The sequence below is a fragment of the Anas platyrhynchos genome, chromosome 1, assembly GCF_047663525.1.
Source record: "Anas platyrhynchos isolate ZD024472 breed Pekin duck chromosome 1, IASCAAS_PekinDuck_T2T, whole genome shotgun sequence".
In the NCBI taxonomy this organism is placed as follows: Eukaryota; Metazoa; Chordata; class Aves; order Anseriformes; family Anatidae; genus Anas; species Anas platyrhynchos.
This window is the reverse complement of record NC_092587.1, coordinates 101,921,403-101,944,857: the sequence shown is the minus strand read 5'-3', so window position 1 is coordinate 101,944,857 and position 23,455 is coordinate 101,921,403. Positions and strand designations below refer to the sequence as shown.

The 23,455-nt window shown below is 38.1% G+C and overlaps 1 long non-coding RNA gene across 2 annotated transcripts in view; it reads left to right on the top strand.

The window, feature by feature from the left end:
- Nucleotides 1-1,214: 1,214 nt before the first annotated feature.
- LOC113842355 (uncharacterized) overlaps nt 1,215-23,455 on the top strand; it is a 33,558-nt gene continuing 11,317 nt past the window's right edge. Inside the window, exons 1-3 of one of the 2 annotated variants that reach the window (XR_005261409.2) lie at nt 1,215-1,697; nt 10,832-11,038; nt 12,755-13,674. This is a non-coding gene — a long non-coding RNA (uncharacterized lncRNA). Of the gene's footprint in view, nt 1,698-10,831; nt 11,039-12,754; nt 16,312-23,455 lie in introns of those variants that run through there. The other variant, XR_005261395.2, reaches the window with a different exon arrangement.

The following is a 23,455-nucleotide window of genomic DNA, read 5'->3' as shown; positions in this document are numbered from 1 at the left end:
CCCCAGAATTACAGATGCTAATAAACAAACACTTTGCATTTACACTGGTGACACAAGCTTAAAACTAGCTGCAGCCTATCCACCCCCTTCTTCCTTCTTTTCTTTTTTACCATCAGGCATGAGATTCATCTACATATTTTCTACCTTGTTGTTAGGCATATAATGAGGCTTTTCTATTTCTGTCTTTCTTTGCCCAGAAAGCTGTCTTAGAAGCATCACACTTAGAGATTTCTACAAGTTCACTGTTATGTTTGATCTATGTGGAGTATGAGGTTTAAAATCGGTAATTGGCTTTGGTTGCCTCTAGAGCATTTCTAAGTAAGTGAGAGCCACTGATGAGTCTAGATTTTAGTGTTTCAACCCTGTACACTGAGCCTGAGAAATTCAGGGCACATGATCACAGCTGTGGGACTAAGGCTGTGCGTAACAGTCCTTGTACACTGTGCTGTACGTGGTTCTTTGAGTCAATGTGCACCTATTGGTAGCAGCAAAGGAACACGCCTCTGCACTTCTAAACTAATAAGTGACTATAAATAGCAACAGCCTGCAAGTAAATTTGGAGTTTGGTGAATTTTATGGCAAAACTAGCTTTTTCTTCTATCAAAAAAATTTACTAGCTTTTCCAGGATAAACTCCTTAGTGTAGTAACAGAGTTTTACACATCAAAAGACTGGCTATCTGTGCTTTGCACCTTACAGCCCTGACATATTCAAACATATTCTGATTTTGTGTAAATTAATATTTGTGTATATAAAACCTGTTTCCAAACAAAGGGCTTTCAGTTTCCTTCTGTCATTGTCCTTATGGGCTTTGGATCCTTTGGAAGTCAGTTAAATTCCAAGTGTTTTCACAAGTACTCATTGCTGGCTGAGAATATTGAAAGAACCCCCTTTCCATATTTCCATATTCTTTTGGGTCTTTCATGGGGCTATGAAAGACAGCAGACAGCAGTTTCTGCTTTTGGTTGCTGATAAGGTACACTTATAATTTCATTGAGGGATTTAGGAACTACAATTTTCATATATGCTGTTGTCAATTGGTTAGTTAGAAACTAGTGGTAAAAGCACCAGATCTCTGAGTTCCGGTAAGTACCAACCTTTGCACTTTTGCTGAAGGTCAAAGCTTTGAGTACTTGTTTGCCTACTTTAACTAATGTCATCATATAACTCAAACATTTTATAGCATTTCTGGCACAGTCATCTGGGTGATGAAACTTCACTTTGACACTGAGTTGCTGTAATCAGAAACTCGTACTTGGACCAATACCTGGACTTTATGGGACAAGTAAATCATACATGCCTTTTTAGCAGTAGCAGTACTGTTACAGAAAGTGTCAGTGAAACCAGGCAAACTCAGTGTCGTTTGGGGAGTGCTTGAAGTTTCTTCTGCTTTGGTCCCTTTTTGGTGTAAGCTGTGAGATATTTCGTGTCGGTCTTTTTGTGCCTGCTGATGTCCCTGGCGCCTCTTGCCTTCCCAGGCATGCTCAGAGATGGAGCGGCTGTGGGAGTGGAGGACAAGTAGAAGAAAGAAAATGGAGGGGAAGAATAAGAAAACCTACACTATTTCAACAGCAGTTTTCAGGACAAAAAATAGTGCTTCTGTTTTTCCAGACAATTCTGTAGCACACAGTGGATCTGAGGATATATAGAAATATTCCTTTTGCCCACTGTTCATTTTTTCTTTGGATTTGGCTAAGTGTAAGTAGCTGTCTTTTATTTTTATTTTTATTTTTTATTTTTTATTTTTATTTTTTATTTTTATTTAAAAAAAAGGAGATTTCATAAAAAAATAACAACATTAACTGCCAGAATAATGTGGGGTTGTTCTCAGAGCTGGCCTCTGACCATCAATATTAGGATGTGTCAGTAAATTGATTATCGTTCGTATGCTGTTCCTAGTGCTAACAATGATAATGACAGAATGCTCTTAATTGGTCCCAGGGAACAAAAACGAGACAAAATCCCTCCTTCTCCTTCCCGCCCCCCCACCCTTTTTTTTTTTTTTTTTTTTTTTTAATAGTGAGCAGTTGCTTTTGAGTCTCTCTCAAACACTCAATATTATCATGGTAGTCTTAAGGGTGTTCTGAAGCATCTTGTGTTCTTCACTGTCTTAAATCCATTTATTAAATTGAATGTTGTTGAGCATGAGGCTGACATTTGGTGATTCTCACGCAGTTTCTAATAGCTGCAGGGTGCTCATTTTTGGAAGCAGTTTTATGATGCTACGAAGTGTCTTCTTTGCTTTTGCTGGCACATATCATGCCATATAGCTGAAGCAGAGCTGTCAGGACAGCATGTCTCTATTTAGCAGACCATTGTTTGTCATCAAACTGATATTCTTGGAGTTTTTTCAACTATAGCATTGTTGCCAATGGTAAAAATTCAGTTTCATAAATGACTGTGCACAGGAAGATTAATCCAGCTGGCAAACTATCTACTTTTAAGAATTTTGTAAAAGTCGTCAACAGGGGAGCCAATAATTTTCACTCTCTGATGAAGTCTTCATTATGGAGCATCTGAAACCTTGTTATAATGTGAATGACTTTGACATTATATCTGCAGCTATGTGCTTGCACTTTTAATAACACTCATACAATGGGAACTGAGCACCACAAAGAGCCTGTGAAAGCAGAGTAACTTAATTTTCCTCTGCATTCATACAATGTATGGGTTTAGTAAGGGTTTCTCATGTTATTTACAATGTCTTTGTCAGATTCTTCTTATTTTAATTCCCTGGTATATAAAACTTGGTGAATGTCAACACTTGTAACAATCAGCTTTCAATAAATACAATCTACAGGGATGTGACTCATGTAAGACACAAAAAGAGGTCACTCACATAATAAGCAACTGCAAAGGGAGGACAAGTTAGCTCAAAATACTTTCCGTGTTTGTCAGATTTAATTTAAGGTTTTGACTGTGCAGATTCAGAAACAATTGTCACAGGTGGTCAGAACATACTAGGAAGAAATACAATAAATAATAAGGCTATTGTACTATAATGGTATCATAACACCTGAAACAGACATGGTAGCTCTTGTTTCATCATTCTTTGGCATTGATTTTATTATTCTGGATTGAAATTATTACAACTTTGACCTGCTAGTGGATCTGGTGATATTGAGGAAGCACTAATAACATATTTGTTTGTCTCTGCTCCTCTTTTTTCTTCCTCGTCGCCACCCCCACCACGTGCAATAGGCTCAGGTTCATCATACTTGAGGTGCAGCCCATTATTTGCATAACCCTGCTGATAAAGCACTCCTGGACGGCTGTGTTGGGCTGGGAATGGGGATGGGGTAGGGAGAAGTGTTCTTTCAGAAAATGATGCTAAAAGAGGATATATTTTCTTTTTCTTTTTATAAAACTTTTGTCAATCTTCACAGCTTTGCTGAAAGAAAATTCTTATTCAGAAAAAACATATTAGTTTCCTTAAGAGAATCATTTTGATAAAGGCATTAATTCACTACCAGACAGGATCTGATCCTTATCCTTTCATACGCACTAAGCACCATCTTAGTCTTAGCACCAAACAAGAAATGATGCTAGTGTATGTCTATCCCATGCTTCTCACACAAGCCACTTTGTCCTTCCTTATTCATGCCATTCGTTACACAGCTACTCTTAAATTTCTTAAATCCTTCAGTCTGCCCTCTAATATTTGTAATGCTTTTGTTATTTCAGTATTAGCTTCATGCAAGGATGAGCAGAAATGTCCTCAAATTTTGCCAGGGGAGGATTAGATTGGCTATCAGGAAGAATTTCTTCACAGAAGGGGTGGTTAGGCATTGGAACAGGCTGCCCAGGGAGGCAGTGGAGGTATTTAAGTGTGGATGTAGCACTCGGGGACATGCTTTAGTGGTGTACTTGGTAGTGTTAGGTTGATGGTTGGACTTGTTGATCTTTGTGGTGGTTTTACCGTGCTGGGCAGCTAAACCCCACAACCGCTCTCTCACTTCCCCTCCTTTAGATGAGGAGGGGGAGAAGTAAAGCAAAGAACAACTCACGGGTTGAGATAAGGATAATTTAATTAAAGGGAAATAATTATAATAATTAAATAAAGACTACCATGAACTAAACAATTTAACTAAGGGGAAATAAAAAGGGAAAGGGGAAAGGGAGGGGAAAAGGGAAAATAAAAAGAAGGGAGGAAAACAAACAAACAAAATAAATGAAGGCTATATGGAAATGCAGAGGAAAGAAATTACTCTCTACTTCCCACAAATGAGCAATGATTGACCACGTCCTTGAAGCAAGGCCTCAACGCATGCAGCCGGTGTTCGAGAGGATGACCCACGTCTTCCAAACGAGAGCCCACCCCTCCCCTCTTCTTCCTGTTTCCACCTTTTATTGCTGAGTGTGACATCACATGGTATGGAATATCCCTTTGATTGGTTTAGGCCAGCTGCCCTAGTGATGTTTCTCTCCTCACCTTTTGCCCACCCCCTAGGAGAGTTAGAGAAAGGCCTAATACTGTGCCACTGCTGCTCAGCAGCAGACACAACACTGGTGTGATAACACTGCTGTTCCAGCTACAAGTACAGAGTACGGCACTGTATGGGCTGCTGCCGGGAAAGTTAACATTCCAGCCAGACCCAATACAACTTTAAGGGCCTTTTTCAAATTACATGATTCTATGATTCACTACTTGTAATTTTCTAACCCTCTATTTTTACTCTTTTTTTTTTTTTTTTTTTTTTTTTTGAGGGGGGGTGGGTTGGGCATGATTTTTTTTAAATTTTTTTTTGATCCCCTTCTATGGGTTGTACATGGCTTCTTTGCCACTTGGTAAGGAAAATCAGAGCGTAACTGTTCACCCTGCGGGACCAGAATAATTTAGAAGTTGCCTGTATTTATGTACATGTTGAGACAGCTGTTGCTGTTTTTGCAGGCGTATATTGCGTGTGTGTTCAGATGATCCTTCCTTGCGTGACTTGAAAAAAAATGACCAAATAAATCTCAGACTTTGAGAAGATTTCTCACATCTCCTAGACAAGTCTAGCTCCCTCTGTGACGTGTTATATTTACTGAAGTATGGTGCAGCTTTGAACAGTTTAATATTTGCTCTTCCAAATTTTCCCTTCAACTGCAGAAGTTACTGATGTGGACTATATCTGGAAATTCAATAAACAACTTCAGTATCTCCAAGCTTGCATCCACTTTGCCAGCTAGCGATTTGGAATGGTTTCAGTTCAAAACAACTAGTTAGGGAGCCTCATTCAGCTGTAGTCATAAATCATCATACAACCTGGCATTGACAAATTGGTCTTGGCCTAGAGCATCCAGAAGCTCTGCGAGAAAGCTGGCTAGGGTAGGGCTGCAACATTAACAGCAGGCATCCTGGGATATGCTTTCAAACTTCAGGATGGAGGTGGATATATACACAATATGCTTTGTGGGCAAATTTCCAGGAAATTCTATTGAAATTTTAAATTTCTCTTCAATTACTTCTCCCAGAATTTTCTTTCAGTTCAGTTGCTATCTTTGTTGTCCAAATGAGCTTGAGCAAGGTGGATCTAGGATGATAATCGGGCTCATCTGTCAGCAGTGCTATGAGAAAAATAGCAGGCCAGTTGCAGTTTAGTGCACAAAACATTGATGTTAAAGGCTAGCTAGTTCATCAAACTTTGTTGAAAATGATGAGTCTTTGCAGTAGTAATTTAGACTTGTAGGTAGAAAACATTTCTAATCGGACTCCAAGGCTGAGTAGCTGTCACATATGGTAAATCTCTATAGAGACTCTGAAAATAGTCTGAGAATTAATGAGCTTCTAATTTCAAGACTGATGTCTCTTGAATATGTTTCCTTTTTGCTCCATGATTCTTCCCTTATCCCTCCACTCCCCCTCCCGTCGTATCCACTCCTTTCTGCAAATTCCTTATCTCATAAATAGTCATTGAAGCACTTTTCTGTGCTCATGGCTATATGTGTACAATAGTGCTTAATCCAAACTGTATAAGCATACATTTTGGTATCTTATTCTGCCAGCAAGTGATTGGCATAACTGGAGGAGGGGGGGTACAATGGGCCAAATAAGTTATTTCATGAAAAGATGGCATTAACTTTGTACACAAGAACATTTCTTATTAAAATGTCAATGAAATGCTGATATCTAAACATTTTAATGTTTTTATTAGCTGCTAACATTCATCTTTTCACTGTAGCTTTTCCTCAGATTTTTTATTACATCTTCCCATCTTCTATCTCAGTTTTTTCTTCTTCTTCTAATTTATATCTTTCTGCTTTTCCCATTCTGCCTCCTCCCTAGTACTCTTTCTCTGCTTTGTGTAGGATTTCCAACTCTCATGCTACCCTCCAACACCATTCTTTCCACTGTCTAATTTCCAAGATCGTTCTTTCCTCCCTCTGCATTGCTAATGTGAAATTCACTGCTTTAAATATGTCATTCTAATACATGAATAGCTAAATCTCTGAGCATACATATGGCAATCTAGATGTCTCCAGAAAAATTAGTAGAATCAAATTCACTTGACTGTTAAAGTGTTTTATCACGTACCGGATTTCTGCTTGTTACAAAATGTGATGGGATTTTCTGCACCTGTATGTAGGTGTACAGCCATCAGAGAGAAATTAATGTTTTTCTACAAATATACTAGGTCTTTAAGAAGGACAGAAGAAGCTGGCAATGCTTTTTTGTTTGTTTGTTTTTGTTTTTGTAATCTCCATGGTGCTATTACAGATAGATTTAAAACTGCTTACAGGCCTATTGGCTGGGCACTGTAAAAAGTAAATACAGCGAAATATTGTTCTTTTTCCTCATTAAAGCATTATGAGTCCAGTTTGACATAAAATCCATAAAACATATGGATTTGGGGAATTCTGTACCATTAATAACACAATGGCTTTTTTGTGGAATAAATATAAGGGAAAGATGAAGTGGAAATTAAATGTAATTGAAAAGGAAGTAAAATTTTACAAACATAATATCCCTTACCAGTATGGTTTAGTCTATTGGTTTAACCGTAAAGCAGAACAGATTCGGATCATATTTTAATCCAGGTGATTTTAAGTGCAGCTGAAAATGATTTTCTCACCTCCTGACATTTATATATATATATATATATATATATATATATATGTATATATATACATGTATATATATATATTGAGAATCAGCAGGCAGATTATCCTCATTTTGGGGTCACAGCCTGTGTTTTGGCTGGTGATCACATGACATTCAGGTCCCTGAGAGGGCTGTGTCCATGAGCTGGTGCATGCAGGGAGCAGAGGTGGTATGGGTGAAACTTCCAGGGCTTTGCTGTGCTCCTATACAAGCACTGCTTATTCTATCGTGGGTGCAGGGAAGCAAGTCTAAGCTTCATTGTGTCACACGTGACACTGTGACAACAAATCCCAGAGAGATGCTTTTGGTTTTGTTTTGTTTTACACCCTGCTGAAAGGTTCAAGAGTTGCTGTGAAAGAAGCAGCTGCTACAGGTCCCAGGCAACTTCTCAGCATCTCTTGCCTCTGTCTGTAAGGCTGGATATGCTGGAAATAGTTTGAAGCAGCTTCTCCTTTCACTCGCATGCTGCTGAAGAGAATCTGTAGAGTGAGTATGTGAAGAAGGTACTGGCTGGTGGAGCCTGGGGAGCAGCCAGGATTGGACACAAGGAAACTCTTTGGGTTTCTCTTTGTCCCACATGACCAGATCTTCTATTTTCCCCCACTACTTCCCCATCCTGATTCTGTGTTTTTGTGTATCTTTCTGTAATTTCTGGAAATGTGGTGATTTTTGGTGTTTGTTGTTGTTGTTTTGTTTGTTTTGTTTTGTTTTTAACTGGTTTTCATTACTTGGATGCTGAAAGGTAAACCTCCTTCCTTGTACAGTGTTTAACAAAATGAATCTTGGTACAGAAGATGCCATCTTCTCCTTTTCCCTTTTCTGCATGAAATTATGGTTTCTGCATAGATTGGAACCACAAAATTGCACTGACAATCTCTGGAGTGTTCTTTTCCTCTGGCACTGCTAACTGGGAGTGTAGATATTTCACAAGGACATCTCAATTGCTTTGAAGTATTGAAATAATCTGCTAAAACATTATATATAAATATACAGAAGGGTTTTATATAAATATGTAGAAGGATATTTTTGTCTGTTTTGTTTAGAGAGCTGCACTAGCTGAAGCTGACAAGTAGATGGGTTTGTTGCTGATACTAGTTTTTACACCAGTTCTTTCATTCCAACACTTCTGAAAAGCCCAAACAACTCTTCATATGTATGTATTGCAAATTGCTTAAACAACTGTTTAGTAATCACAGAATCACAGAATCACAGAATTTCTAGGTTGGAAGAGACCTCAAGATCATCGAGTCCAACCTCTAACCTAACACTAACAGTCCCCACTAAACCATATCCCAATGGCACTAAACTAATTAAATGACAGGTAAATCATTTCATAGTGTAGACTGTGGACTGACAGCCTTGTGTGCAAGGCTAGCAAAGTTACAAAAGTAGCCATCTCATATTTACAGAATCCCTTACCAACAATAGAACATTAATCATCAGAATGATGACATCTGGCATCCATGCTTGTTTGGTTTTTGGGCAGCTCGTGTACAAGCACAGACAATTACACCAAACTGCACTGTTTGGTGTTGAAAATAAGGATTATGCTGAGTCTCTCAAGCTGATATTTGTCAAGGCTATAAGGTGAATTTATACCAAATCATGAAGTGAAAATATGACATTTCTCTAGGTTAGTGAAAAAGCTGTTAAAAAAAAAAAAAAAAAAGACATTCTAATTCATATAAAGTCTGAGAAATATAATATATGGATACAGTGTTTGACAAAGGTTTACAGGCAGATGGATAAAGTAAGCAATAAACATTGTTCCTCTGTTGCTGTGTTGTCAAGACTAATGAAAGCATGTTGAAAAGAGTCCTCAAAATCTGAGTAAGATTTATATTTTGTCAATGGCATGCTCATAGAAGCAGGTTTCATGAACCAATAAAGCAATTCCATGGATGTGTGAATTATAGAATTACCTATTAAATGAAAAAATAAATGCCAGAGCTTTTGGGGACATTGTGTTTGGTGTAATTGTCTGATAAATTTGTTTTAAAATGTAAAAGGATTAAAAATGATCATTACTTAGGCTAGGATTAGTAATAAATAAGCAAAAGCTTTTTCGCTAAAGCCCTAGGTGAACAATGGCACTTGAAAATGAAACACTGGCAAAATGCCCATCTCCTCTGGGAAAAGCCCCAAGAGCTAGCAGTTTCTCTTTGTAAGCAAACAGCCTACAGAATGCAAGCGCCTTCCCGATGCATTAAGAACCTCTCAACAGAGCACTTTTTGTGTGTTTTTGTGATTGCTTGTTTAATCGTAAGTAATGGTTAAATTCACAGAGGCAAACATAGAGATTGTACTTTTTTTCTGTCTTCTCGTTGAGGGTCATATATTTACATCTTAACTCATTGTTGCCTCATCTCTTTGTATGTGTTTTTGGTTTTTAATTTCCTCTTCAAATGTATCTCATGAAAATGAAAAAGACCGAAATGTGACCACAGACTTTATAAACTGATTTTTCTCACACATGGTTTTAATTTTTTTAATATACGTCTTATGGAAGCAGACACATTCCAGCACGCAAACACATAGCAGGATTTTCCTACTGCAGTCATTCTGGCACAGTATACTTGTACAGTTCTTCATAACGAGCTACCTGTGTCAACAAGGAAGGGTATTCACAGGATAAAAAATACAACGCCAAATTCGGGATTTCACACATGAAATGTAAAAACATTGACCATCCTACATTGTTTTGCAAAATATGACTTGGATTATGACTTGTACCCGTAGTTCCAGGTCTGTTTGTTTCTTTTTCTCTCTCTCTCTCTCTTTTTTTTTTTTTTTTTTTGTGCATATATAAGCACAGAAATAAGTTCCTAGAGTACTCCTATATAGTAAAACCAGCCCTGTTTCACCAATGTATGTATGCCACTGCCTTTTAAAAACACCTGATGAAAGGCATAGATTGTACCCTTCTTCTGTTATTTATACCTGGTACTGTTTTAAAAAAAGCACGTTTGAGAGTGTGAACACCTGGGCCTAGTTCCCTGCAGAACCTGAAGACCAGAAGGAAGAGGAAGGAGTCACCCTTTGACTGCTCCATACCACGGGGCCTGGAGAAGCCAACTACATACAGGTTTGTTGGCAGCCCTGGGTGGCAGGCCATTCTCTGCCCTGGGGCTTGGGCTGGAGCAAGGGCCAGGGCCACTCATGGCCAACCCAGCATCTTGGAGCAGGAACTGCTGGGTCGCTGTGCTCAGGCTGGGAACATGTCTAGGGAGCAAGGACGCCCGTGACCACAGCTGCAGTTTTTAAAAATTCTTTGTCTTGTCCTCTTCCCCATCCCAAAAATGTATGTTTGCTTCCACATTCTACAGGATGCTTAGTACCTGCTAGTACTGGAGAATCACCTACAAGAGGTCCTAAGAGGTCCTGCTTTAACGCATAGGATCTGTTTGGGGGACAGTCTGCATTTAACTCTGCATTTAACTCTGTGAAGAAAAGGCTGTTGGCAGGCACATGCTTGTGACTTGCATACAAAAGAGGATCTGCTACCTCGGTATACAAAGTGTTCTAAAGGTTTATATTAGGAATCTGGTCTGACCCCTTCTGCACTGATAAGCACATCCAGGACCAGTGATTCCCTGTCCTTATGGGCAATTGACACAAACTGACTAGTGTCAGTCACTTGTGGAGCACGCTGACTACTTCTCACCAGGTGACATTCACATCTCACCTCTGCTTGCCTTTCTGTGGTATCTCCAAAGAACTAAATTTTACTTATTTTTTTTTTCTACAGGTTCCTTCTTCAGTTTAATATGTCTGAAATACAGTGAAAACAGGGCTGTGTCATGAGCATTTTCATAGCATGAAACTGCTGTACATCATGGGAGCTGTGGGAATGTGTGAGGGAGCAGAAACACTTGGGAGAGCGATGCCGACGTGTCTCTACCCCAGAAGGAAAGAGCTGCCTCCTTCCAAGAAGGACCAGAGGGCAGACAGATAAGTGAGTTCAGTAGGTGTACACTTTGTGCCTGTGCTTGTGTGCATGGGTGGCACCAGCCATGGATTTCCTTTTTTGCCACCTTGCATATTTTTGCTTGTGTTGTTTAAATCTTGAAATGGAACAAAGTAGAAATATGTTCAGATTTTTTTTTTTTTTTCCTACAGAAAAAAAAATATAATTAAACCTCCCTGAACACAAAATATGTCTTTTTTCAAAAGTTTCTGTTGGCAGCATGGAAGCTGCATTAACATTCGGGCCATGAGCAGGCCTCGGAGGATTGTCCAGCAGCTCTGCATTAGCAGTCTGAATGCAACAGTGCCTTGGTCACAGTCACTCTCACTTCCTGAAATTACTCCTATTTTAAGCTGTCAATTTACAGACTTGGAGCACGCTGGCTTTGTAATGGATACAGATACTCCCCAAACAGATAATGTTTTCAGATAGGAGATATCATCAAGTTTCTGGGTCCTATGCACCTGAGTAACATTGACAGGAGAACAAATAGCCACCTATTTTTGTATTAGCTCTAAACCTGGTTTATACCCAGAGATGATTTCTTTGCAACAGGGTGCTTAAGCTACCCCAAACCAAGCATGATTCTTTTTGCATTCCACTAAAATGGGTGAATCTGTATTTTTGGTGGCACATTTGTAGTTTCTAAAGAAAAACTTAGTGGGATGCTGCCATTACGCTAAAGGAAATGAATTTAGATTTTCTAAATACCTCTGGTCCTATGGATTAAGGGAAAATTTTAACATTGTTTATTGTTTCTGTACAATTCAAACAGCTGTTTGTTTTTTTTTGGTGACTTTTTTAAATGGAACAGAGTAATTTCCTTGTTTATATTTGATATTTTATATTTAATGCTTTTGGTGTTAAGCATGCATTCTGCGTGTGTTTTACAATGCCTGCCCCCAACACACACACTCCACATATGTTTCCTCTCCTGCTTTGAATAGAAATCTAACACTGCAAGTGAAGAATGCTGAACTACTGTTTCACAAGCTGTCATTTAAGTGATAGATGGCAAATTGGAATTTTGCCATGCAAATTAGTTAATGCTTAGATGAAGACAGTGTTTAACTATTCAAGTAAGATCTCATTCTTGATCAGCTGTTTCAGCTTATATCTCCAGTGAAGCAGACAACTAGCTTTCAACCAGAGCAGACAACTAGAACTCCACAAAACCATCAACCGTGTTCACTTAGTACCATCTCAGTAGATCAAATGATGTTCAAACAGCACTGATCTGTAGCTATCAGCTGGGAACAGCCATGGATGCTGATCCTTCAGGGTGGAAAAAAAAAAAAAAAAAAAAAAAAGCCATGATAGTTGGTAGTATTTTGAAAAAAGAATTTACATTTTTACATTTCTGGAATCCATAGCAGAAATGTAAAAATCCAACAAACTACTCACAGTATGACCTTTCTTTTAACAAAACCATATGTAAAATTCACATACAAAGACTAATATATTTAGAAACTTACTGGGAGCCAAGAATGGTTCCTATAGTGAAGTTCCCTAAGCTTATACTTTAAATGCATATAACCTTTCTTTTAGTAGCTTGCTACTGCTTTTGTTCACAGGAGATCTTTGAAATCTGGGAGGGAGAAAGCCTCTTGGCTATATAAAATGCTCTGTCTTTACCTGATAAAACTGTATGCCATTATACATTTAGAGCACTTCATTTCAACTTCCTTTTCTTGAATTCCTTAGGGAAAATTTGGCAACCTTTCAAATAACTGAGAAGGAGCTGTCTACAGAGCTGGTCCCTCCCCCTCAGCAGATTTGCAGCAGTCTTGCTCACCCCTGAGAGGTACCAAAGTCACCGAAGAGTAATGGGGAAGGACAGCATCTGTCCCAGTACAGAGCCTCCTCACAGTCCTTCACTGGAGTTTCTCTGAAGGAACTGCCACAGTCTTTTTGAGGTGAACAATAATTACAGCTACCTCTAACTGCATCTGGGGCCTCGCAGCTATTCACAGTTGTTCATAGAATCATTAAGGCTGGAAAAGACCTGCAAGATCATGGACCAGAGTGACAGCTGCTTTGCCACCTAAACCAGTTTATCCTGTAGTAAAGGTGGTAGTAACTTGTGCTGTGAGTTTATAGTACAATCCCAATGACAATGTATGACATAGATTACAGCAAAATAGAGAAGCTATTTCTTAAGAAATGAAGGCACAGATAAAATGACTGCTCTTCACTACAAAAAAAATGAAATTCAGCCACCTATTCCTTCAACAATGTGAGTGCTCTCACTCATTTGATAGTGAAGGTGACGTTTTCTCATCAATGCCTCAGCTACTACCAGGGTGGACCAGCTACACATTTTGTGAAGGAGTTTGTGAAGAAAGAAGCTTTGAGTTTCCCACAAGTAACCAGTGTGGGACAGGACAGAATAAAGGAACCCGGGGCTGTTGTCCATGAGAGGGCAGAGAGATGGGAGGAGGAAGACAGACTGGAGAAAACACTGGAAGACTTCCAGAGACTCTGGTTAGGTGATGGATGGTGGAAAAAGCCCTTGGGTTTCAGAGTCCACCAAGGAGTAGGGAGAGATAAAGTAGGTGATGCACTGGAGATGGTTGAAGAGGGACATTGAATTAAAGAGGAGAGCTGTCAGTATAATGACACAGGTAGCAATTCTAATAATGTCTTTTGAACATATCTTTCTCTGTAGTTTTGTAGGTATATGTATGGAACAGACCAGTTTTCTCTTCAATATCTTATGTTCTAATCTTGTTTCATTCTTCACATGCTTTTTAGCAGTATCTACACTGCTAAGACATGTACTGGAAGTCATGTAGGTAATCAAATTAGTATGGGCTAGCCTGGCGTATCTCCCAGTGTTCCGATTCAGAGCTGAAGTGTGTTGTTTTCTTTTACAAGATGTTTGCAAAGCAATACTTTACAAAAGAAGAATGTGCAGCATGCCACCATTTGAAATCTCTTTACATTTTTTTTTCCATTAAAACAACAAATTTTGACAGCTAACAACTACTGTTTTCTGATTCATAGTTAGCCAATTATATCACTGAAAATGCAGTTGATTAGCAAGGGCACAAGTTCAAGGCACTGTCATCTGCCTTTGTGTAGTTCGAATTGTGCCTTGGACACTTACTTTTGTGTTCTGTTCTGTATGTGTATTTCTTCAGTGGTTTTGTTACTCCCTGCTACACAGAACAGTTCCTTTGCAAACATTCTTTCAGCAGTGATCAGTGTACTCACGAGTGCCTTCTAAAAGCTCAGGTATTAAAAGAATCCAGTTGCCTCAATCTTTAAGTGTGATCTTCAGTCATGAGAACAGTCTTATGGTTTCAGTAGGAAGATCTGCAAGAGTAAAAATTGCTTCAGTGAATCAGAGCTCAGAAACCTAGATCTTGTTTTTGTGGTTTACAGATGGAAGAGTTTATGTAAGGTCTGGAGTCAGAAGGGCAAGTACAATATCTATAATGGAGATGAAGACAATAGCATGGTCTTCATCATGGGCTAAATATGCAGGCATGAATGAATGCCCTTGCTGAATGTTCACAAAGCATACCAAGGCTTGTAAGAGCAGCCGGGCTTCTTTTGCTCCAAAAGCATTAATTAACCACCCTATCTGGTGTGCTGTGTCACCCTATATAGGGATGCATATACCACAGTTCAGTAAAAAGGAAGCTTATCATAATTCACACAACATACACGGAACACAACATGACACAACATGACACACTTCCAGAGGTCTATGGTCGACCCTGTTGCATCTCATCTCCATATCATGATGTTAGTATTGGCAACTGACATTTAGCATAACATTTAGGGAAATCAAGCTTCAGTTAAAAATTGTGATACAAACTTTGCAGCCTCAGACCAGCTCTAGATGAAAGACATTCCCATTCTAGTATGTTCTCTCTTGGTGATATCATAACAATGATAGATTACTTCTGGCACAGACATTTTTACACATAACAACGTGAGTACAATGAAGCATAAGATTGGACCTTCATTTTCCTATAATCTCAATGGGAGAGAGATTATAGATTCTGAAGAACAAAACACAAATATATGCAGTGAATGTAAAGAAAATACAGGAAAACACTGAAAGAGTTTCAATTTATATATGATTTACTGAATGAAGGTGTTTAAGATTCTGCATTAGAGTACTACAGATAAAAAAAATCACAGCACGTCTTCAGATTTGCTCTTCATGCAATCTATTTCATGAAAGGAATTTGTCTTTTCACAAAAGACTTTTAAATGTGTCTTTTCTTGCTCTGCTATATTGTGGTGTGACATTCATGTCACACGAGGAAAAGATTTCAATTTTGCAGTGTGAACTGTCTGTTTTTAACTTTGCTTGAGACAGTACTAGACTTTCTGATGTAAGTCTCCTGCCTCAAAATAACACCTAAGTATTAAATAGTCTTAATCAAATCAAAATTTTCAACAGAAGTTCCCTGGCCAACTTTTCCTTTATGCCTATTTAAGTTACAGGAGACTGGGCACCAGGCCCTGACTGGTGACTGCCACAGGGAAATATGATAACATTAATAAATGTCAGTTGTACATTTAATCCCCCATGAAACCTTTCATTAGTCCCTGTGTCTGTTAACAGCACCATAATGGGAATGCAGGAGCTAGAGGTAGTAGGAGAAGCAGAAACTAAGATCTTTTCCAGAGCCAGAGAAGCGCAGTGCCATGGTGGACATGGACGGGGTGACGGATACAGCTGGCTGGCAGTGGTACTGCTTATATGAGGTTTGTTTTCTACTCAGGGATGGTTTCCAGTTACCCCTAACTGGAGAGCATTTTCTGATGCATTTTCTGTGTTTTTGTCATCTCCCTCCCCCCTGCAACTGTAAGTACAATTTTCAGTGATTTACACAAAATGGCCAGGGTGGGATTAAGCTATAGATTACTGATTTTTTAAGTATCTCTGCCCTTCCCCCCTTTGTTTTCCTACTTGCGTGTCTAATCATATCCTTAAAGTAATTTAAACACTGAATAAAATGTTATCCACATGTGATGCATTTTATGTGACAAGGACTAGAGGCATGGACATGAACAATTTGTGTACGCTCATCACTTATACACTTAACCTATTCCCATGATCAAAGCTATTCCTGCCTGTTTTGGTGCTCTGATATCCTGCAAGCCCAGTGGGTTCAGATGCCAGATGACCCAGTCACAAATGGCCTTATTCAGTAGGGGAGTTTTGTGTAGGGTCAAACAGGCATTACATTTCTGTCCTCTTTTTTTTTTTTTTTTTTTTTTTTTTTTACCCCTTTGGAGATAGGAATTAGTGGAACTTTTAAGTAATTCTATTTTGCTTCTTTTTTTTTTTTTTTTTTTTTTTTTCCTGCTCAACTTCCTTTGTTGCTGCACTTTAGAAAAGAACAGTGTGAGTCTGAAAATCTTATTTAGAAGACCATTGTTAACAACAGTATTAGACCCCACAGAGTTTTCAGATGAAAAGTGTATGCTGGATGAAAAGTATAAGCTGAAAATATTTCAGCCGTTGATTCCTTTCTTTATTCATGACACCTTGCTTTTGTCTTCAGCAGAGGGAACAATGTGGAGTGTGAAGTTTTTCTTTTGTTTCTGGTTGCCTTCTACACCATTTTTCTTTCATGTTGACATATCCAAGCATGACAGATCTGTTTGCAAGAAATGGAGGGAATAGATTGGATGGTTTGTTTTTAAAGCTAAATGTTTTCAAAAGTCCCAAGTATCATAAATGACCTAATTTTAGACTCAAATCTGACTTGGCTTTTTCACATTACAATGCTCAGTCAATTTATTTAGGATATCTTCTGCTATGCTTTCTAATGCTTTCAAAGGCATTTTCTCTACTAATGGACAACACGCTCTTTTCCATTTTATCTAGTGTTTATCATGAAGACTATATAGTGCTATGATCAATTGTCGCTAGGAATAACTTTGAAATTTCTCATTACTGAAAGACATTAAGTAGCCAGGCTATGATTTACTTTAGCAAGTGGCTTTTATGTCATCTATATTTCAGAAATTCTGCGACTTGTTTAAATTTCCATTTCCTTGGCGATGTATCTGTGTGTATGGTGAAACAAAGAATTGACTAACATAACTGAAAGCATTAGGCATTTGAGGCTGCCCTGTTAGACAAATACAACAGCAGCACGCTGCACCACATGAAACCAAAGCAACCACCTGGAAGGGAAGGAGAGAAGAGCTTAGGCTATTAGTGCAGACTTTGAAACCATTTTGTCAACAAAATACACTTCTTTAGTTTGAGTGCAGAGATAAAGAATGACACAAAAGTGAAAAACTAGAAGGTGCAGCTATCCTGAAAGTCTAAAAATATGCAATGTGTTTCTGCTGGTGTTTTGTATCTGATTTAACTTTTGTTGACTTACAAGATACTGGAATTTTCCTTTATGCAGCTTGATTAATCTAAGTGCTATTCAGTGCAGTGAATGGCTATGTAAGACTCCAACCATATCCTCGGTTTAGCATATGCCATATGTTCCTTTGTAGTGGCTGCTAGGACTGCAGAGTCCTAGTGCTGCTATCTGCTGGAGGAAGGCACGGAAATACAAAGCTGGTGGCAACTGGTGCACCTGCTGCATCAGAAACATGATATTTAACTGAGTTTACAGAAGGGTAAAATGCAGTGAAGTAGGAGGATGCAGATGGGATTGGTGTTATTCATAACAACAAACAACTCTTAGAAAACAAACATTTAAGTGAGCTATTTCTTGTATTAAACTCAAACCTGAATATCTGCTGAAAAAACATTCCCCCTGCAAAACCTGTTACTGATTCTCAGATCAAGTACCCTCCTTTAACTCGAGAGTCAGGCACATCTTGCCTGCTGGCAGCTGTGGCACAACACCCATAGAGTGTCCCACATGTGGCATGAACCTCTGCTGGTCGGCTGAATAGTCCCGGTCAGGAGCGTGCAAGGGGGTGGGCAAAACCAGCCCTTCCACTGCGGCATGGTGGGATGCATTGCCTGTCCAACACACTGATAAAAGGAGTAAAAGACTTTCTGTTCAGTGTCACATTCAGAAAGAGGAGCTGAAATGCTGTCAGGTTTATGTGACTAACTAGCAATTAACTTGGTAATGAATTTTCCTACCTACCTCCTTGGTTTTTATGTATCTCCTTTATCAGACAAAGATTTTAAGTCCAAAATCAAAGGCAGCATCCTTTCCCACCTCAGAAAGTCACAATTTAAACACATTTAACAGTTCATTTGTGAGTATTTTAAAAACAATACTATCATATTTAGGATTAATAGACTAGCAAACGTTGTTAGCAGCATATACAGTAATTGTAATATTGCAGAAACCTGCAACAATTTCTTAGCAACCTATTCCCCTCATACCCTTAGCTGGGTTTCAGGTATACCCTGATGACTAATGGATTACTTTGGGTGCTACTTGCATATCAAGAGTTTAGACTATAGCTACAAGAGAAAATGGCTTTCTCTAACTAGTCTCCATTTTGGTGAGACCATACAGATATGTTTGCAAATAGATGTAAAAACCTAGGTAAAATTGGTAATTGAATGATGAAAAGATACTTAGTGGATCTGTAGGTCTAGGAAGAAAGAGCAGGTGTGATCTGTGCCTTTATCCTGGCTACATTATTAACAAGCAATGTTAGGTATTGGAACAAACAATTTTTTTTCCTTCTGAAACATATCTGGACAAGAAGAGGGCAATTGCACTCAGGTTTCTTCCTGACATGCAGCCTGGATCTGGCCATCAGATCATCATCCAGAAATGAGGACTGCAGGGTTTACTGTGGAGCAACACCTACTGCACAGCATGGAGATAGAACATTTGTGTCTCTCTTGGAGCTGCACAAACAGACCTGCCAAAATCGTTTGGGATACTGAACATCTTAATGTTTCACTTACTCAATTTATCTACCTTCTATTTTCTCTTTGACACTTATCACTTTCATAGAAATGCCACTTATAAAATAAAAGCTTCTCTCTATACATACTAATTTTGTTGTTAACATGGTCCTGCACATTTATTTTGGATAGTACATTTTAAAATATTTAAACAGGCTGAAAGTCTGTAATACTTTGATGGCTCTCTGGATGTAGTTAGCTTGCCTGAAATATTGTCAAAGGAACAATTTAAAATATTTTATGAAAAAATCAACTACACAAAGAAAATTAGAGCATTATCAGAGCTAAATTTGAAAGGGTCTTGCAGAATACCACACCAGTGCAGAGACTCTGCATATTGCTCATGAAGAGCTTTGGGTGCTGTAAAAATCCGAGCCAGAGAGTCAGGGAGTTATCTACGGAAGTTAATTGGAAATGCTGCTCTTGGATAGGCCAGACTTAATACTCAGCCTTCTTTATTCCTTCATAACCTTGAAACACACACAGAAATTGGGTGAAAGACTCCTCTGTAAAAGCAGAGAGGGATTAGGAGTATACTGTGAAACACTGGTATAGGTGCTCTTTTTGCACCTTCACTGGCTGCTAAGGGCACTCCGGATGCTGTTCAGCATCTTTTTTCTGAGAGGATTTGAACCCAAACCCCTCAGGAGAGTGCCCTAATTAGCACTCCATGGAGTGGCCAGCCTAGGCTGAGGTTTTGCACGCTTGTTACCTTTTGCTGAAGTTGCTCTGATGTCTGTCAGAGTTTATGTTTACAGGCTTTATGTTTAAGTGTGAGCACATATCCTGACTGTCAGGCCAAGTGGTTAAAGTGGCAGGCCACAGTCTCATATTAAAGCATTCTTCCATTGGAAATTTTAGGTTGTGTGGCTTTGCAGTGCTGTTAAGGCAAGGTGTGTTTTTTAAGATCTATATTAGGCATCTAATTGATACTTTAGATGCCTAAATCTTTTTTAATTCCCCATGAGATCTAGTCTTTAGTACATATTCTTGAGGTTTTCCCAAGAAAGAACTTCTTTTGTAGCTGAGAGAGAAAATTATGCAGAGAAACATTACCTACAGGCTTATTATAAAATCCTGACTGTGCAGTAAAGATGCAGCTGCTTGCAGTTCATCACCTAACTTTCCTTAAGTTCTATTGGTGGATGGCTTTAATAGCCACATTTCTGCCAGCAGATGTAACACTACTTGCATTTATAAGCAATATTTAAATATATATATAACTGCTTAAAGCATAGTTTTTTATATGTTGCCCTCTGTTTTTTTTTTTTTTTTTTTGTCTTTTCTCTGTTATTTAAAAGCTGCTTAAAACTGCATATTTTTGTCCACTTTAGAAGGAGCCCTAATTTTGCAGTCTACTCACAGAAAACCTCATTGATATCAGTGAGATTTCTTGCTTACTGAGGCCTGCCTATGCAGATTGAATTGTCTATACCCAAATTCAGTAAGGCCATTTAAATACATTCTTAAGTCCATCCTGCTTCACTAATATTCTTACGCATGAGCTATGTTCTGTTGATTTTAGCTGAGCATCACCCTGAAATCAGCCGTATGCTAAAGTGCTTTGTTGATTAGAATGGACTAAATCACATGATAAAAATTGAATCTACTGACATACTCATGTGAATCAATGTCTATGTTTCCAACATATTTTTGAAATCTTAAAAAAAAAACATTAAATATTTTATATTAGTAATAATTTGCTAAGATCTTTTCTGCTGAATGACAACACTTAAAAAAAATAATTCTTCCCATCTTTGCCTCCATGGCTTACATTATTTGTGAAAACACCCCCACTATGCTTTAAAATGATTTCTCTCTACGTGTGTTGAACCAAGAGACTTTTCTGTTCAATCATTTGAAAGTAATGGGGAAGAAAATTCATTCTTTTGCTTACAGTAGGTTTGAATCTCTGACTATTGTACTGGTTTCTACAAACAATGAGCTACATCCTTATTCTGGTTGGTTATGAAAAAGAACGTGCTTACGGATGCAAAATTGGACATAGTTTTTTTTCTTTGAGCAGTAAGTTATGTTCCTTTTGCAGCTCTTGCATGTTTAAAGCTACTACAAAACAAAGCTAAAAATCTCTTGGGAGGGTAATGAGAAATACAATTACATGTGCAAGTTTCCTCTTTTCTTTTAGTGTTATGCACATTATGCAGACAGATGTAAACTGGAGCTTCAGAGCTTGACTGATGAAGACCTTCATCTTGACCAGGAAAGAACCATTTGGGGATGAAGCTACAGAATATTCTTATTGTCCACAAACATTCAGTTTTTCACTTCATCTAAAAAAGAAAAAAAAAAAAAAAAAAAGCCAATTATCTTTGATGAAGCATTTTCAGTATAGATTACTCAGAAATAGAATTACTCAGAAATCAACCCTAAACTTAATTTCTCTGATTAATCCTTTATGGATTTTCTTTTGTTACTCAATGCAACAGACTAATGATTATTAATACCACCTGGGAGGAGGAGATTATGCAACACTAGAGCTGCATGATGTCCATACACTAGATGTTTGTTAATTCATCATGCAGCTGTCCAAAAAAGAAAAGAAAAAGGAAAGCAAAACAAACAAACAAACAAAAACAAACAAACAAACAAAACACAACTCCAATACCCAGGCATATGAGTATGTATATGGAAGGGAGAAAAGAATAATGATAATTGTCTGAACTAGAAATACTTTAAACCTTTTGACATATACGCCTGGTTCTGTTGGATAGGTAACTAGAAAAGAACCACACATGATCAGTGGTCACTTGGTGTGGAGTATTTGCAGTCTTCCACAATCAACAACATTTGTTTTTACACTGATTGTGTAACATCTCTTATCCCATACTTTTTTTGTACAAAATAAAAATGCAGCTCAGCCACACTATCTACAGTAGCTATGTACAATAAGCAATAAGTATTGTATAGAATTGCTATTATGAGAAAAAAACAATTATTGCCATACAGGCTTAGTTTTAAAATCTGAGAACAGATGGCCATACTTTGAAATCATGAGTATTCTCCACAGACAAAGGGCTTTTGTCCAAATGGATCTGATTGCAGAATCAGGGCCTATATATATGGAAATACAAACTGGTAGAATATTACACACCAAGGTCTTTTTATACATAGGGAATGTAGGAACAGAATGCAGTTGCCACAGTCTAGGTGACAGTGTGAATGCCTTGAAGACGGAAAAGCCTGCTTTTGTTCTAACAGAAAGTCTCTTCAACCAGGAAAAGACTTATTGTGAGATAAAAATTAGGGAAGAAGTCTAGCTGAGGAATTTTCTTCTCTCAAAAACTGCTCATTTATGTCATAATTTGACTTTAAAAAGTAAGGCTGTAACTGTTTTGAAGATTATAAAAAATATAAAATTAAATATCTGACGGTTTTATGCAAAAGTGAATGCCATTGTTTCTCAAACTGTTACATTCTGGATTTTAGATTCTTAAGTCAAAGCAATATAAAGCCATATGGTTTTTGTTACTACCTTTTCATTTTGATTAAAGAAGCCATTATTCACAGATAAAATCAAGTTTTGCTGAATTATAGAATCATAGAATGATCTGGGTTGGAAGGGATCTCAAAAATTCCAACCTCCCTTCCATAGTCACCAGAACACCATCCATTAGATCAGGTTGCTCAGGGCTTCGTCTAAGCTGGGCTTGAACACCCCCAGAGATGGGGAATCCACAATATCTCTGGGCAACCTGTTCCAGTGCCTCACCACCCTCTGAGTGCGTATGTTTTTCCCAGCTGCATTAGGGAATTAGGAATTACCTACTTTTTTAGATCTATACAAAAAGACTATCCAGGTGGGAGTATTTTTATTCATTTTTATTCCGTAAAATGGGGGTCCAGAAGTAAATGTGCTGAGATATTTGGGGATTAGAGGGAATAGGAACTGGTGAATAACAATGGGAAAAAACAAGCTGATTGAATTGGGGTTAACTGGAAGATGCAATTGTATGGTTAATATTGATATTACAATTGCATTCCTTTGTTTTCCTTGCTTTCTCTTAAGCATATCATAAATCAGTGAAATTTTGGAGAACAGTTGCCATAGCTGTCCATCTTTTCACAATCATAACGAGACACTGATCCTGATTTAAAACTTCTAAAAGCATATAACAAAGTACTTGATTTATGGTTCTTGTTAAGTTAGTAACCAACATCAAAATGAAAATGAGGAAGTCTGAATATAAAAATGTTAGAAGGTATTATGGGACAAATTTCCTTGGATGCATGAAGTAAAAGAGATGTTTTATTTGGATAGTAAGTTATAGAACTGCAAGAAAGAGAATGACATGTCTTTTAAAAAATTTAGACAAGTTCACAGAGCGTTTCCAGACAGTTAATTACATGCTTGTGTTCCTTCTTACTCAGAACAACATGCAAATACCTATTAGAAGTTCTGCCATGTTCATAACAATGTGAATCCCATATACTTCAAATACTGGCCTTTGATATGATGATATGCGGGTTTGAATGAACTTCTGGTTTTGGACATAGCTGATGAAAAAAAG